This window comes from Gigantopelta aegis, chromosome 12, assembly GCF_016097555.1.
Source record: "Gigantopelta aegis isolate Gae_Host chromosome 12, Gae_host_genome, whole genome shotgun sequence".
Lineage (NCBI taxonomy): Eukaryota > Metazoa > Mollusca > Gastropoda > Neomphalida > Peltospiridae > Gigantopelta > Gigantopelta aegis.
Window position 1 is genome coordinate 20984863 of NC_054710.1, and position 17629 is coordinate 21002491.

At 35.7% G+C, this 17629-nt stretch overlaps 1 protein-coding gene across 3 annotated transcripts in view; it reads left to right on the plus strand.

Annotated features, from left to right (window-relative positions):
- The first annotated feature begins 8680 nt into the window (after positions 1 to 8680).
- The window catches only part of LOC121386433 (balbiani ring protein 3-like), a 251642-nt gene continuing 242693 nt past the window's right edge, over positions 8681 to 17629 (plus strand). For all 3 annotated transcript variants that reach the window (XM_041517325.1, XM_041517326.1, XM_041517327.1), the window contains exon 1: positions 8681 to 8759. The gene's annotated coding sequence lies outside the window, so the exon portion shown is untranslated. The remainder of the gene's footprint in view (positions 8760 to 17629) is intronic.

Below are 17629 nucleotides of genomic sequence, written 5' to 3' on the forward strand. Positions count from 1 at the left end.
TCCCCCGGGGGGGGGGGGGGGGGGTCACGGCCTTCCTCTTAACAGCCCCAACATCCAGAGTCGCCGTCGCGGAGTCCCCCGTGGGTGGGGGTCTCGACGAAGACGAACGACGAGCGGGAACAGGTGACGCTGGTCGCGGTGCACTGGTTGGCTGCTCCACTTCCCGCATCTGAACAGTCTGTGCGGCTGGTTGGCGAGTCGCCTCCCGTCGATCCGTCCGGTTTGGTCGTGGTGGGGGCGGCGACGCAGACGGGAACGCCACTGGCGGTTGAGCCGCCAGCTTTGTCCCCACCTGAGCCGCCCCTGGCGCACGTTTCCTCTTCCTAGTTCCCTTCCTCTTGGCTGTAGCCGCGTCGCCATACACCAAGGTCACGGTTGCCCGTGACCCGGTGTACGCGACGCGGTACTCTAACAGCGATCCATAACTAGCGATCAATCCCCCCCAGGTGGGGGTGGGGGGGGGGGGTTAGGTCGAAAGCGCACGAAATAACGTCCAACTTATCGCTGGTCAAGTTGAGAGTGCGTGACAGTGCAGTATAACTCCACGGTTTTCTAAAACGTAACATTTAGTTCAAGTTTTTTGTAATTGCCATTAGCTCTTGAATATTTAAAGACATATTTCATATATGGTACGGGTGTTCAGCGGGTGAGTTTTTCCATCTCCACCACCAGTCTATGCCCCGTTAGGCCAAGGACATTTGGGATTTAAACGTTTTGAAATTGCTTTTAACTCTAAAACATTTTAATGAATGGCTTTCATATTTGGTATGCTTTTTTCAGATTAGTCTTTCACCAGCACACCTTCAGTACCATAACTGTGATGTAATGGCAAGGTCAAGGTCATATGGAACTGTGTTAAAGGTTCTTCAACTGCTTTTTAACTTGTAATTATTTTCAAAAATAGCTTTCATATCAGGTATCTGGGTGCATGTATGTGAGCCCAATGTAAGGTCAAGGACATTGTTCACTTTGTGGGGTTTATAATAGCTTATAACTTCCAAATCCTTGAATGGCTTGTTTTAATATTTGGTATACATTTTCACCAAGTGATACTCCTCTTTAGAATGAATCTCTTTTTGTTCCTAAATATTATACCTGAGTAATTGTTAAGAAATATAAAGAAATGTAATTGTTTGAAATGGTTCTAAGGTATTAAAGAAAATATAATTATATAATGTGCTCTGAATTAAATGAGCTTATGGAATGTATAACAAAATGTTAAATGAATCTGGTGTTGGACTAATACTGCCTGTCTATTTAAAACATTTTTTATGCGGACTGATTTTACTGTTCATTCGTCATTGCTTTGGCAATTGCCATTCTAGTTCATGTAGATTATATTTCAATAAACGATCTCAGATAAGATTAAGATGCTTTTTATGTGTTCCAATGTTTAAAGGTAGGATCCAACTCAAACAAGAGCCTTATGTGTTGGAAATATGCATACCCGGACCACCAACACATACTGACACTTTAACAAATGAAAAACATGTAATTTTAGAATTAATAAAAAAAAAACCATGATTATTCCTGCTAACTGGGGGCAGCCATTTTGTTTCGTTTTTGTGACGACCGGTGGTCTAGCTTGGGGCGAAGTGACGTCAGCTCCGTCCATGTCCTCTATGCACAGTGTAAACAAACGCTCTAATTTACGACAAAGCGCTTCACTTTCATCAACCTGACTTGTAAAACAACATAAATGACTTTAAACCGGGAGCCGAGAGAGGTTTAGTTAGCATTGCGAGTACAAAAGGTTTGAGACCTGGAATATGTAGTGTGGGCTGTGGGACCCCCCAAATGGCCATTCTTAAAGTGTCATCTCCTGTACCAATCCGAGGGGCCGCCCCTCAAAATAACCCAAATTTTAAGTTTAATTAACATAGTTGAGTACACCAATCAAACCTACACCTAAATGTTCTCTGTTGATGTACTAATTAAGATCCACCATTCTTAAGTGCCAACTCCTGCACTTAGTCCACTTAAGAACGCACCTAATTAGCACTAATTAGAAGTACATCAACGAAACTGATCTCAAAATATTCTTTAGGGTACCCTGACTAAGGATCAGTGATTCTTAAGTGTCAACTCCTGTACCGAATCCACTTCAGAACAGGTATATATATCAATGTTTGCACCACTATATAGTGCGTTCTTGTATGGCGGTCATTGCCTCATATACTGACTTTTAGAAAGGGTTCTCATATTTATAGAGTGGAGGATACCCTGTGTGAGTGGTCCCTATCCGTTATGTAATAAAAATGTGTTTATGCAACTACTTATGACTCGGCACTCGTCACGCAGTGAATACATATGATATACGCATTTGTGTTTATATATACACATTGTATTGAAGGGGTGGGGTTAGCTATATGTCAGAACACACACACGCACACACGCACATACATACATACATATATATATATATATATATCAATGTTTTCATCACTATAGTGCTTTCTTTTATGGCGGTCATCAATCTAATTAAAATTAGCTCTACTATTACATGTAAGTGGAGCTAATTTTAATTAGATTGGCGGTCATTGCCTCATATTCTGACTTCTAGAAAGGGTTATCATATTTATAGAGTGGTGGATACCGTGTGTGAGAGATCCCTATCCGTTATGTAATAAAAATGTGTTTATGCAACTACTTATGACTCAACACTTGTCAAATATAATTCTGGGAGAATTCATCCTAAAAATTAGTTTTAATTCATTTACCAAATAGTTGGGCCAAGGACTAAAATAAATCTGGCTAAGATTCGCCCACGCAGTGAATACATATGATATATATGCATTTGTCTTTATATAAGTAGTAGGCCTATTTACAGACACCTATTTCAGTTATATGACTAGATGTTTACCGCGTGGATACTTTGCCACAACTAGGATTACACCCCCACCCCCAAAAAAAATAAAATAAAAAATAAAATAAAAAATAATTCCAAACAGAAGTGTAGCAAAGAAACAACAAAAAAGAACCACCACCCCTCCCCTAAATTTTTTTAATAATAATAATTTAAAACAACAACAACACACCAAACACCTGAATTGCCTAACAACTAGTCCGAACGGACATAGAGAGTGGTTAAGAAAAGTATTGGCTTAATGTGCTCCGTGCACTACCTAACAATATGACCTACCGGGGTTTAAAAAAAAAGAAAAAAAAAGAAGATTTATGACCGGACTAGCTGCTTCCTTCCGCATATGTTTTTTTTTAATTAGCAATAACATGGTTCCACCCTGAATCCGAGTTGAGTATTTGAAGGGGGTGTGAGATACATGGGATGGAAATTTGAGGGCTTGAAGGACCTTAGCTCGAGTGTATAATAACGCCTTCGGGAGCAATTTCACAAAACATCGTAAATTTACGTCTGCGACTAGCAGTTATACCGGGCGTACATGTACGTATTTAGAAGTGTTTGGCATCTATTTCACGATGATTATTTCATCATTAAGGAAAATGGAACATTTTAAGGACAAAAGATAATGAAATATGTGTATTTCTAACTATATTTGTTGTACTATAATAGTAATAAGAATTGTGGTTTAGTCGTAGATTTACGTTTACATGCGAACTACAGGACCGTAGCTAGGAATTTTTGTTGGGGGTGGGGGGGGGGGTGGGCAACTGAGTAGTTAATAGTCTAAAACTCCTTTTCTTTAAGTTTCTGTAATCCCCCCCCCCCCCCCCCCCCCCTTGCCCCTAAGCTAGCTACGGCCCTGAACTAGCCTTACGGTGTTTGTGAAATTGGCCCGGCCTGGCAGTCAGGACCCATATTCACAAAACATCGTAAGCCTAGTTTTAGGTAATACTAAACCAAATAAATTCCGTTTGGATCAAAGTTCGAGGTGCACTCAGTTGGGTCAAAGTTCGATATGCACCGATTTTTTTTTTATAGAGAGGTGAACATCACAAGTCCTGTGACTGGTTATAAATGTGTGTTGGTTGTAAAAATATATATATACATGCAATTTTATTTCATCTAGTACCACTGTGTCAAGTAGCCTTGTGCTTGAAACATTTATGGGGTACCTGTAAAAAAAAAAGTACTCACATTTTATACGGAACTAGGGTTGTCACAGACACTACCCGTTATCTCAGAAATGAGCAGCTTGACCCCCAGTTGTTTCTGATTCACTTTAAAGGTGAGGGGTGGTAGTATTTATAATTTTCCGTGGCGTTTGTCGATTAGTACGCTGCAGGTAGGAGTTTTAGCCACATGTTACTATTGTCGTCTGTGGGATTTGATTTGGTAGTATACACCGTTTACACAAAAATGTAAATCTACGACTGAAAAGCCATTCACGAAACAACGTAAACGTAAGTTGCGTGTAAAGTTGGACGTAAATATGGGTGCCTCCTGTTACAACTAACGCTGTACGTAAGTCGTGTACATATAATGAATCAAGCACGATCACCGTTATTTACTATTATTTGCGGGAAATGACAGCATTTCCAATAATTGAAGCAGTTCGCGATGGCGCGAACGCCCACGGATTGAACATATTTTGTATTCGAAGGTTGTGACGGATCTTTTCGATTCGGCCACATTTCTACTGAGTTATCTTTTCCTTTGTAAGAATATCCTAAAGTTCATACCAAAACGTGGATGCTCATGTTGTTGTTGTCAGACGACAAACGAAATTGCGTTTTGCGCATTTGTTATTTACCCGGTAGCCATTTTTCTAAAAAAAAAAAAAAAAATTCTCCGGTGAGAGAGTTACAATCGTAGATTTTGAGAATAAGGTGCTTCTTGCTCGTAAACGTAAATCTACGGCAGACGAAGTGCTAGCCGTAGACGTAACTTTACACCTTTTTGTGAATATGGGTCCAGCGCGCTAGGCGTATCACATGGGCACACACTTTGCTGTACGTCACACCCCTGCGCGTGCTGTAACCTCACCGTGGTGCAGGGGTGTAACATTCTCTTTGAGAATGGCCAATGCAGCACAAATTGAAATTTTGAGTAAAAGTCAGTATCTATCTGTGATATTTGTATTTTTGCACAGTTCTTTACACTGTTTTTATTTAAATCTTGAATTTTTATATTGATGTTGATCATCACCTATTATTTGTTTGCATTACCATAGTTTGACACCAAATAGCCGATGTATTTTTCGTGCTGGGGTGTCGTTAAACATTCATTCATTCATTCCACCAGAAAGTTCTGGAGCGGGACGTAGCCCAGTGGTAAAGCGTTCGCTTGATGCGCCGTCGGTCTGGGATCGATCCCCGTCGGTGGGCCCCATTGGGCTATTTCTCGCTCCAGCCAGTGCACCATGACTGGTATATTAAAGGCCGTGGTATGTGTTATCCTGTCTGTGGGATGGTGCATATACAAGATCCCTTGCTGCTAATCGAAAAGAGTAGCCCATGAAGTGGCGACAGAGGGTTTCCTCTCTCAATATCTGTGTGGTCCTTAAGCATATGTGCGACGCCATATAACCGTAAATAAAATGTGTTTAGTGCGTCGTTAAATAAAACATTTCCTTCCTTCCTCCTTCCACCAGAAAGTAGGCCTATGTACAGCGCGGTTTCGTTTCGCATAGCTGGGCGTCGGGGGTTTCTTCGTGTAGCGTTGGTACCGGTTAACATGCAAGTTTAATGTCATGACTGAACTCGAGAATAATAATTTAAAAAATGATCTGTGACGTCAGATTTAGGATTAATTTTTTTTTTTTTTTTTTTTTTTAAACACAGTAGCTGGCATAGCTGGGGGGGTGGGGGGTGGTGGTAATTTTTTTCTTTTAAAATCCGAAAAAGATTATAGAAACTTAGAGAACATTCTCTCTTAACCGTTTAAGGAGTTTTAAACTATTAACTGCTCAGCTGCTAAGCCTACCCCCCCCCTCCCCCCAAAAAATGTTTTAAAAATAATAATATAAAAAAAAAAAAAAATAAAATAATAAAAAAAATAAAAAATGCTATAGCTACGGTCCGGGCGTTTGTAGTAGTTCCCGGATCAATTCAATTCAGTTCAATAATTTATTCTGTATATGAATTATACAGACATGAATAATAATATCAAAATCAAGAAAAGGAGAAAAAAAAGAAGAAACTATTATCCTGTTCAATTATTTAGACCAAAGGTTTTTTGCAAATGTTACGTTTATTTCCTATTCGATATTTGTTTTCTTTGCATTTACATGAAAACAAACCCAAACCCCGACAGGTTTTATATACAAATCATCATATAAAATGCACGAAGTTGACTTAATTCCACTTTTTAAAAATCTCTGTGTCTTTTGAATGCACGTTATTTCTCCTATAAATAACTAAGGTCATTTGCATATCAAAAGCATCATTCTATAGTGCGTTTCAAACTAATGTTCGGTTCTATCGTCCTATCCGCACAAATCGTAGTATGACCTATATTTAAGAAAATATCTGTAAACATGAAGCAGGCGCGGATTCAGGTGGGGAGTTCAAGTGACAAAACCTCAGTTTGAAAACAAAAATGTATCAAATATTATAATTATATTGTGGTTGTAGACATATGTTGGTATTTAAAATCGAGGTCATGGAGTGTTCTTCGTAAAGTTGATATGGATATCTTGATTCCACATTCCTCCCTTAAAGCCACGTTAATCTTATGTAATGTAGGTAATTCGCCCTCTCTATAAAATCTGTATACTCGTCGTCTAATAACATCTTTATCAAATAAATCGATGAGTTTTCGGTCGCGTTTTTTAACAGTGATTTCTGTGCTTGGATTCGTAGAGCTTAGACTTTTCACAGTTCTTTTTACTGTTGAAACCGAAACTTTAAGTGCAGCGGAACTCGATCGACAATTCGATAAGAAGCATACCTAGGTCTACCGCGCTGATATTCATCTTCAAAATAATCGAAAACGTTCTAAATACACGATTTCACATCAACTGAAGTGTTTTTCAATTTACCCATATTTTTCCTCAAATAACAAGAATGTCGACTAATACATTTTCAAAGAATTTATATACTCTACCTAATTTGTATTTTACGTGGTTTACACATTGCTACAATAGCACGTGCAGTCATAGATCGGATAATGATGTTATTGACCAAACAATGCTATCGTATTTTGAACATTCAGGGCTGTGTCTGCGGGATGAAAAAGTGGTTGAACCCATACGAGTCCGAACAATAGCCCTTTGGTTTTTCGCATTACAAATGTAACACCCAACCCCCAAACTCCAGCCCCTAGCACCACCCTAAATACTATATATATATATATATATATATATATATATATATATATATATATATATATATATACGTATGAGTTCCCAATTTAGAGGCAAATTAAATAACATTTTTATTATTATTTGATGTTGGTGGCCTTTGACATTTTATCCCCCCCCCCCCCGGTTTTCTGGGTCTGGCCCTGCATTAAATTTATTTATAAATTTGGAAAGCACATTCCTGTGGTGTGTGAGGTGATTTGTTTATTACTGTGCTACACCTCAGTTGTGTTAGGTTAGGTATGGTATGCAGATATATAATTGATATAATAAAATAAAAATACATAATACATTAGCTAAATTTATTAAATATAATGCACCTACAAGAAAGGGTTACATGTTGTTTGTTTACATCTATGTTTAACGGAAAGATTAGACAATGCTGTTACACACTGCAAAACAATAATAACCTTGATTTAGTGAAACAAGCTATAATGGCCTTCACGTAGCCTCAGATCCCAATGTTTTGATATGCAAATGACCTTAGTTATTTATAGGAGAAATAACGTGCATTCAGAAGACACAGAGATTTTTAAAAAGTGGAATTAAGTCAACTTCGTGCATTTTATATGATGATTTGTATATAAAACCTGTCGGGGTTTGGGTTTGTTTTCATGTAAATGCAAAGAAAACAAATATCGAATAGGACATAAACGTAACATTTGCAAAAAACTTTGGGTCTAAATAATTGAACAGGATAATTATAAGTTAGATCTATTATGTTATATTTCTTACACCATGCGTCATTTTTGATAACACATGGTTGTTTATACATGTACGTGTGTTAACAATTTGAAGATATACGACTAACCAGGCCACCATTGCCATGCCTCCAATGAAAAACTACACGATGCAAATCGATTAGACTGTGATGTATAGTTAACCTGACATGCATGTGTCTATGACGCGTAAGTCAGCTACAATTGCAACGGATGTAGATAACTTTTAGTCGAAAAAGATGTTAAAATTTGCTTAAAACCTGTTTTTTGAGGATAATGTAACAAATAGAATAATACATGACTGGCCATTAGATTATAGATACCATTTATCTCACAACAAGTTGTTTTGAAATGTATCTAACGAGCCCTCCCCGACAACATATAAACAGGGGAGGGCTAGAGGACACTAGAGCTAGGACCGTAACTTTTTATAGGGGATTCGAGGCATGGTTCCTCAACACAATTTTGACTTTCAGGCGTTCATGATCACGTAGGCCTACGGAGCCCTGCCCCCCCCCCCCCCCCCCCCCTGTTCCGCACACATTAGGCCATGACATCTTCATTTGCAGTCTGGTGGTTTCGAAAAATTACAACTTGCCTACATAAAATATATGTTATAATTCCATTATGGTTGCCACAGACGCTTAATATATATAACATCCCATGTTGATCAATGGCAAAAATCATTTTGTTTACAGCACCAAGCCTCGTTTTCATATAGTTATGCAGGTGGCGCTACTAACTCTGTGACGAGGTCTAGTATTAACGAACAGACGACACGAAAATGGCTAAGTTTTTTTCAAAGTTTCGTTAGCTAGTAAGTGCATATAATTTTGATTGCAGGCAAATTGCAGTTAACATAGTGTGTATTAATGCTGATAAAACCAGACCCGTGCTGATTGTTTTTCTTGGTTAGTTTTGATTAACGCCTGAACTTCAATCCGAGTCTGAAGCAAGCGTTAGTTAAAGTCGGGACCGCGGACACTTTAAAATGACAAGAATGATAGCTAAGCATAGTCTAAGCGATTGCTCGCCAAATGCAAATTAAAGTTAAATTTGGCAAACATAGTTCATTACTAATTCGCCCAAAAGCTAAATCGACAATCGTATGTCGTTCATAACAAGCCCTCACAGTGGCGGATCTAGAAAATAAAATGGCTGGATTGGGATGGAGGGAACCTGCGGGGGCTGAGATATGGTGAAGGTTCCAGCGACAAAGCCCCCTGAACTTTCAGCATTGTGGACATTTTTGAGCCTTATTTCACTGATTTCCGAGGATCTAAAGTCTGAACCAAATTGTTAAGAACTACAAAAAATTACTCTCCTACCTTTAAATACCATTACATTCCCCCCAAATATTTTCCAGACACAAGTTGTGAAAAAAACATTACAGTGACACTGATTCCAGATATGAGACTGTAACGATGTCGCCAGTATCGACTTTCCTGAGATAGCATAGGACAAAATACATGCAGTTTTCAGCCTTCTGCCATTTTGCTTTTTTATGGAATATTCTTCAAGAGGGGTGAAAGCCTCCAAAGTATGTGACATAATTAATATAAAATCAATGATCTTTAGTGGTATATTTAAACAAACAAAAAATAATTTTACAAAATATGACGTCATCATGTTTGCTTTTATATCATAACATGTTATGACGTTGCTAGATTAAGTCATATCCTTTCACCCCTCTTGGAGAATATTCCATAAAAAGTCAAAATGGCAGCCGGCACAAAATTACATGCTTTTTGCCCAATGCAATCTCAGCGAAGTCGATATTGGTGACATGGTTATCATCTAGTATGTGGAATCTGTGCCATTACAATGGTTTTTCCCAATGGTTTGGACAAAATGTGTGTAAAATCTAACGAAAAATAAAGGTAGGAGAGCAATTTGTGGTAGTTAACAGTTTGGTTCGGACTTTAATTCCTAATTAATAATTCCATAAAGTTGATAAATTTGTTGCCGTTTTCCTGATTCGCAACAAAATATATCGAAAACTATTTAATTGTGTCCTTATCGATGTAAGCCATATACTCAGTTCAATTGTTCACCTGATTGACAACAGGACGATGCATATTATTTTCGCTAATGGAATGGCTTTCTTTGCATCTTCCTGAACAATAGTTCATCAAGATAAACGTCTCCGGCACAATATTTATTATTGTGATGTTTATTGCTGTGCCGTAACGTTTATCCATTGGATCAAATTTTCCATTTGCAATCACGATTTAATAAAATCAGGCATATGTGCTTTATTTAAGAGCCTCAACACATACAACAACATATTTTAATAAATTTTAGACTCAAATATTAATTACAATACCTTTGGTAACCTTTCCAGGATTAGATGTTTGAACATGACAGTGCTCTACAAAGCAGGTAAAAATACACGCCATAGCGACTAAAAACATTCCCTGGCGTCTAAAAAATAAAATCACATTCACCAGTTGGCGACTGTCCAATAATTTTACTTTAATCTGTAAACAAAACTGGACATCGGAAAACACTGTAGACCAGTAGCAATTTATTTTCCATAAAACGTTTTCTATCGGTAATTTGTTTGAAAAATAAAAGTTATGTTAATCGGACTATGAATAACGATTTTCCAGTATTCAAGAGTAAACCCGATGACGTTAAGTGGGAGGTAATACTTTCGTTATGATATCTCCCTTAACTTGAATATCAAGCGTTTGGAAATAATTCGGCCCCAGTTCAGTTTTTGGACCAAGTCGGTCTTGTCCCATTTAGAGCCAGGTTTTATTTGACATTGTTGAGCCACTGTATGTCTTTACTTCTCTGTTTGAAACTCAAATGTTATGCCCGGCACAGACGAGCGTTTTTTAACGCATGCGTCTGCGTTAAAAAATGCAGACGGATGCGTCTCGTGTGCGCCTACCTGCAATGCGTTCCTGCGATCCACTGACGATTTCTTTTATTAATTAATTTATTTATACTTTACTCTAGGAAAAATAACAAAGATTAAATGTAATTTATTAATACATTTTAAAACATAATAAACTTTATTTAAACATTATGTACAATATACTATTACGATATAAATCCTTCTTATTTCACAATTGTTTGTTTTAATTATTATTATTAGGCATAGTACAATGAATGCAATAATTTATATTTTTTAATTTCATCTACAGTCAAACCTGTATATAACGGCCACGCAAGGAACCTAACAAAAGTAGCCGTTATAGAGAGGTGACCCTTATACACAAGTTCAAAATTAGAACCCATATATTAAAGAATATCACAACTGTCATAAAAAAAATATGTCGCATTTTAAAACCATTCCCACACTAGCTTGTTTATTTCATCATTCATTGTCTGTTGCTTTCTTCTGCCTTTTTCTTTTGGCTGAAACATTATTGTCAAAATCGGCCAGAACATCAGCTTTCCTTTTTAAAATAGAATTAATCTGAGAATGTCTTACACCAAAATGATTGGCAATCTTTCGCGCACTTAAATTGCCTTTCTCAGATTTGTTAATAACGTCAATTCTTTGTTCTAACGTTAAAGCAGTACTATTTTCGGTGGCATTTTGCATACAAATGTATTCATTTATATATTTAGCAAACGCTAACATTGACTTGCAGAAGATATTTTGTGTAATTGAAGGTTATTACCCATGTGGCATGTTTGACTCATTTGTTTGTTTCATGTCACCGCTAATCCTTCAGTGGAGTATGACCGTTGATTACAGCTGAACAAGATCAGGAGTCGCTTAAAAAATCCGAACACGGGACATCTGCAATGACCGGTGCCTTCAGCTATTCATGTTTATTTACCAATCATGTCTGGCTAGAAACAAGGAAACGCCTAACATAATACCTCATTTGTTTGGTTTCTCGAGACTCAATAGAGTGACCATACATACAGATTACATTATGTACAGCCAATGGGAAGTCGTCTACTATTTAGTGAGGATGCAGAGAACCAATTGAATTATACCACCAGTAACTGCGTGTCACGGAAGTTACTGAGTATCTGTTTGTTTTTCAATTACGATCAGAGAATTACAATGGAACTTTACTTTGACAGAAAATAAACTCAAAGCTATAGACATGGCCATATAAACACATTTAATTTATAATTTTTTAAGATAATTGAAAAAGTAAAGACATAACCAGGGTAAAAAAATAAACCACAAAACGTCTTTACGACAATCATCTTGTGACCGTTATAGCAGGTTCAACCTGTGATTTTGGGTGAAAAACAGTGTCCGCTGGCCGTTATGGACAGGTGACCGTTATGTACAGGTCAAATAAGGAAGGAAATGCATTGGGGGGGGGGAGATTTATAGTGGCCGTTATAGACAGGTGACCGTTAGACCAGGTTCGACTATTTAGAAATGTCATTAATTACACATGCCTAGTCTTTGTTTCAAAGATGAGCAGTTGGAAATTATTTGTGTTGAAACATTTACATGTTAGTCATTTTTAATGGTCGGGTCTGTTTTCACAGTTCTATTCATCACTGAAACCGATAATTGTTAATTTTGTTATATACAGATATATAGACAGATGATTGGTCAATATAAAAACGTGCGTTTTTAGACATATGCGGCAGGAGACGGATGCATTTGTGCGTCTAAAATGTTTGATATTTGAAAAATCGACGCAGCGCTAAAAAACGCAAAGCAGAGGGGCTCGCACAAGATGCGTTTTTACTGCATTCGCACGGATGCATTTTTTAACGCAAGACACATGCGTTAAAAAACGCTCGTCTGCGCCGGGCATTAATTATTTTAAATGTTCGACTTATATATGTGTTATGCTGCGCTCCAATCGTCTCGTGCTTATCGTGATAACGGGTCCCTCCACGATAACGACATCTCCAGTCGTGAATGTCGTTTTAATCACGTCAGACGTCATGTTCACCAGTGGAGGATGAAAACATGGTTCTATTTTCATGACTCGACTTTAGACGGCTTTAAAGACACAACTATTTACAAAACAGTATTTACATATTTACATGTACAAGGCAGTATGTGATGAAAATAAATATTATTTAAACTAAAAGTAAGGTAGCCGATTGGTAACTACTAGTAACACGTTGAAACCTGGTAGATATTATCACAATGCTTTTATTTAACTTTTAATGAGTACTGCAATTTAAATGCATATTTTAGCAGTGCCATTAAAATAGTAATTCGCTTAAATTCGTTTAATACAATTATTGGGTACAGAATTTGATAATGATAGTTAATAGTCGTTCACTGTTTTAGTGGAACCGGACACAAACAGTAACTTGTAATTACTATTTAACAACTAGGAATCACCTCTTCACTAGTCCATTCGAATGCAGTCCTAATAACAATTACGGCATTAGTAATGTGCTGTAAAATGGCAGATGATTCGATTTAATTACAAGTATATATTAGCTGGCTACTAAATATAACTTATAACTGGCTGGCGACTAAAATATTATACTTTACTGGCCAGGGAAGAGTAAATTTGAACTTGCTTTGTAGAGCACTGGATGACACATTTTCACATTTAAAAGTTATTTTTATCCTGGCACATCGAAAATGCGGAATGAAAATATGGCGGAACGACAATTATTCGTATCAAACATTTTACGTACAGCCAATAAAAAGAAATATTTTGGAACTGAATGGAACTGATTATTCGTTTTGTTATTTTTGTTTCTATATATGTGCTTTATGTGGGTTGCATTATATGCATTATTAATATTTATGCCATTAAAGTTTTGGGGGGAGGGGTATTATTCTTTTTTATTATTATTAAAAAAATTATTATTGTCAGTACAGGTTATTACTTATTTTAAGGCTTTCATTTATTTACTTTTTTAAACTTATTATTTCCTTTATAAATTTTTTTAATATTATTATTACAGGCCATTGGTTACATGTGTTTCAAAGGTTTTTCTCCCTTTTTAAAAAATTTTAAAATTATTATTGCAGGTCATTAGTTAATTTAAGGGTTTTATTTATTTATTTATTTATTTATTTATTATTAATTTTTGCTCTTTTTTGTTTTAATTTTTTTTGGTTATAATTACTGGTTATTAGAACTTATTTTAAGGTTATTATTCAGTTAAAAAAAAAATTATTATAAATATTTTTTAATTAACCTGCACAACCCCCAACCCCACAACCTAAAAAATCTTTGATTATAATAGTTTCATTAATCTTTCATAATATTTCTATTCATCTTTTATAGCAAGTTCTGGGAAAAGGTGTGTGTGTGTGTGTGTGTAAAGGAAACATTTATAAATGAAAAAAGCACGTTTTTATTTAGTTAATAATTAAATTAATTAATTTATTATTATCATTTAATCAATAATTTATTTATTGTTATTTATTTATTTATTTATTTATTATAATTACTAATATTATTCAGTAATTTATTATTATATTATTATTTATCAATTAAGTATTAATTAATTTTATGATATTATTTAGTTTTTATTATTAATATTATTAATTTATTATTTATTAATTGATTTTTAAAAAATATTAATTAATTAGTTTATTTATTATTATTTATTTTATATTATTGTTATTAAACGTGATATTCCATTAAATATCGATATTGTGGAAGAAACTCGTGAACCTGAGACGAATAATTGTAAAAGTAATCCTATTCCGCCAACAGTTTTCAATCACATTTTTAATGTGCTTATAATGGCTGGCGGGAATATTCGAGATTTTGTTCATAACTGAAAATTGGATTAATGCAGGATTACTATTTGGACAACCTGTCTATTTATGCGTAAAACGTAACTCGGGAAGTTTTCTTTATACAATAAGTGTTTATATTTATTGATACATCTCATATTTCGCCACAAAATAATTAATTCCATGATTGTATCGATTCCACCTGAACTCTGGGCGGAAAACTGCACACTTGTTTTTGCTATTAAACTTGTAAACATCGGAGGTCCAATAAATGTCAAAATGTTAAAAAAACGAACCGTAGATGTTTACCTTGGTGAACTACCTGAACAAAACTTTGAAGTAACGGTATTTGTTTGGAATGAACATAGAAAAAAAAACAATTGCCCAAGAAGGGAGGGGTGGCTAGCCACCCTATTCACCCCCTTGGATTCGCCACTGCCTCAGGACCCAATTTAACAAAACATTGTAAGCGTAGTTTTGCACGTAAACGTAAATCTACGACTGAAGAGCATTTCACAAAGAAGTATAGTTAGACGTAAATCTACAGGGTGTGCACTTTACGGTCGCCCGATCGCCAATGGCGAGTCAAAATAATGTCGGACAAGTCAAAACCGTATCCCGTGTCGCCCACCTGGCGACTGAAAATGTCTGCATATTTTATTATGTATCAAAATTGCAAATAACTAATGTTTTTTTGAAATTGGAAAGTTATTTTTTATTGTTTTTAACTGGTTTCCGCGCAATCAAACCCATGTAAGACATAATAGCGACCACTTTCTCAGTCTATTGAACAGTCTAAAACCATTCGAAATGCTTTGGCCGGTTTTGATTATGTATTCGGAAAATCTTGGCCACGTGAATATATTCGAAAGTTCAATCGGAACACCCCGGCCATGTCCGTCTTTACTTTTCATTTAGTTACAATTGGAACAAGTCGTCACCTTCCGTTACGCTATGTTTCGCAGAAAGATTTTGTTTACGAGCCTGAGGATTTTTGAAGTTACATTGTGCTGGAATGCTTTGGTCTCGTACGGAATATACCAAGTCTTCTATAAAACTATTGTTGATATCATTATTATCTGTTTCATAATTAAATAGTGATTATGCCTTTGACTTGTGTTGTGTGTGTTTATTTCTCTAGTGGATGTGATTATTGTTTGTATAGATTGCTGTCAGCTTATTATTATTATTATTTTTCCCTCTTCATACTCTCGAGTGCCAAATAAATTTGTGAAATTTTTTTGATGTCTATGCTTATTCAGCACCCTACGTTTAATTACATCTAAAAAAAATGTAACCCCCTACGCTAATTCGGCACCCAACACTATTAGGGGTACCGATTTTCCGCGATCACAGAATCGTGGACGAAATTGCAAATCTTAAATGGAATTTACAATTTTCCGAGTTGTCAAATAAAATGCCAACTTTTGTGGTCAGATAATACATTTATTTATTTATTAATATACATACATTGTTTTTCTGCTTAATTGATCATTTGAACCATTAAGGCACAACAAAGTATGTTACTCTACGAAAAAATGTAAACACACATTTCCGAACATTGTTGGCCGCCATTTTGTTTTTATGGTTCGGTTTTATTTGGTTGGGTAAATTCCTAGGATGTGTTCGATTGAGTGCTCGCCTGTAAATCGATGCAACAGTTCAAGCAAGCACTTTATATAAATTAATCAATTACACTTCAACACTTCATCTTTTCACCAAACATTGAAGACGGGGGGGTACCGAATTCTTAAAGGTAAATATGACTTTTTGTTAAGCTATGTATACTGGAGTAGATAAAGTACAGTTCCTTTAGGATAAGGGGAACTGGCCCAAACTTTATCTACATTCTTTCCTCTTTTTATATATATTTTTTTACATTACAAATTCCACTCATTTTAATTACAAATTCCACTCAACCTTCTTTTTTTTCACTTGCAAATGGAGTTTATTAGAAATTAGCGAGAAAAATTAGGCAGAGTTACATCCCCTAACCGCATTCCAGTTCCGCTAACAGCTGGCATGGCCGATGACCACAGTTTGTGAATCTTCAGCTGAGATTTATGCATGCCAGCCCCTGGCATCATAAGTGTCCCCACCTATGCTTTAAAAATAAAGAATGATACAGGTAAAAATTAAGTTGATGAAATTACGTTTTGTTATAATATATGTTAAATATAGGAGATGAATCTAGTGAGCTGTCATCCACCCTGATTGTTTTGGTTTTCTTGCATGGAACTTTTGGATTTTTTTTCAAAGCTGCAATCTCGCCTCACATTAATTATCATAATTTCATTTAAATGTACAAACACACTTACAGTTTTAATTAATTGTGTGTGACAGTGACACAGTTGTACCAGTTAGATAATAGAAACATATGTTTATAGTGAAAAGATTTTTTTTCATACTATGGAATTTACTACAAGTTATTTATTTCTGAGCCTCTTGTTTTCTAAATTACATGTACACATGTACACACAACAATAGTATATTTTTGTTATTTCCAAAACTTATTTTTATTTTTATGTCGGACCAAATTGTTTTCATTACTAGCACATTTTTACAGTTTAGCTAAATTTCCACACCCTATGCTAATTCCGCACTCTACTCTTATTGGTTTTTTTTTTTAATTTCCACACCCTATGCTAATTCCGTAACCTACTTTTAATTGATTTTAGAAAATTTTCCAGACCCTATGCTTATTCAGCCCCTATGTGTATTAGGCACTTGAGAGTATACGGCCATAAAAGCACCTTATACATTTCAAGACTGAGCCTTTAAAACATTCCAGATGTTTGATTGTGTGGGTCCCGTGAAATCATAATAATTATAATTTAATTACAAAAGGTTGTAATAAAACCAAAATAAGTTCTGTTTCCTTCTTTTGTGTTGTTATTATTGTTTGTATGTTTGGTTTTAAAGTGCAATTTAACCTTTAGACTACTGGATTAATGTTTAACAAAAACCACGTTGAGTGGGTACAAGTTTATAATTTTTACTCACATATATTCACTTAAATGTTTTATAAAAAC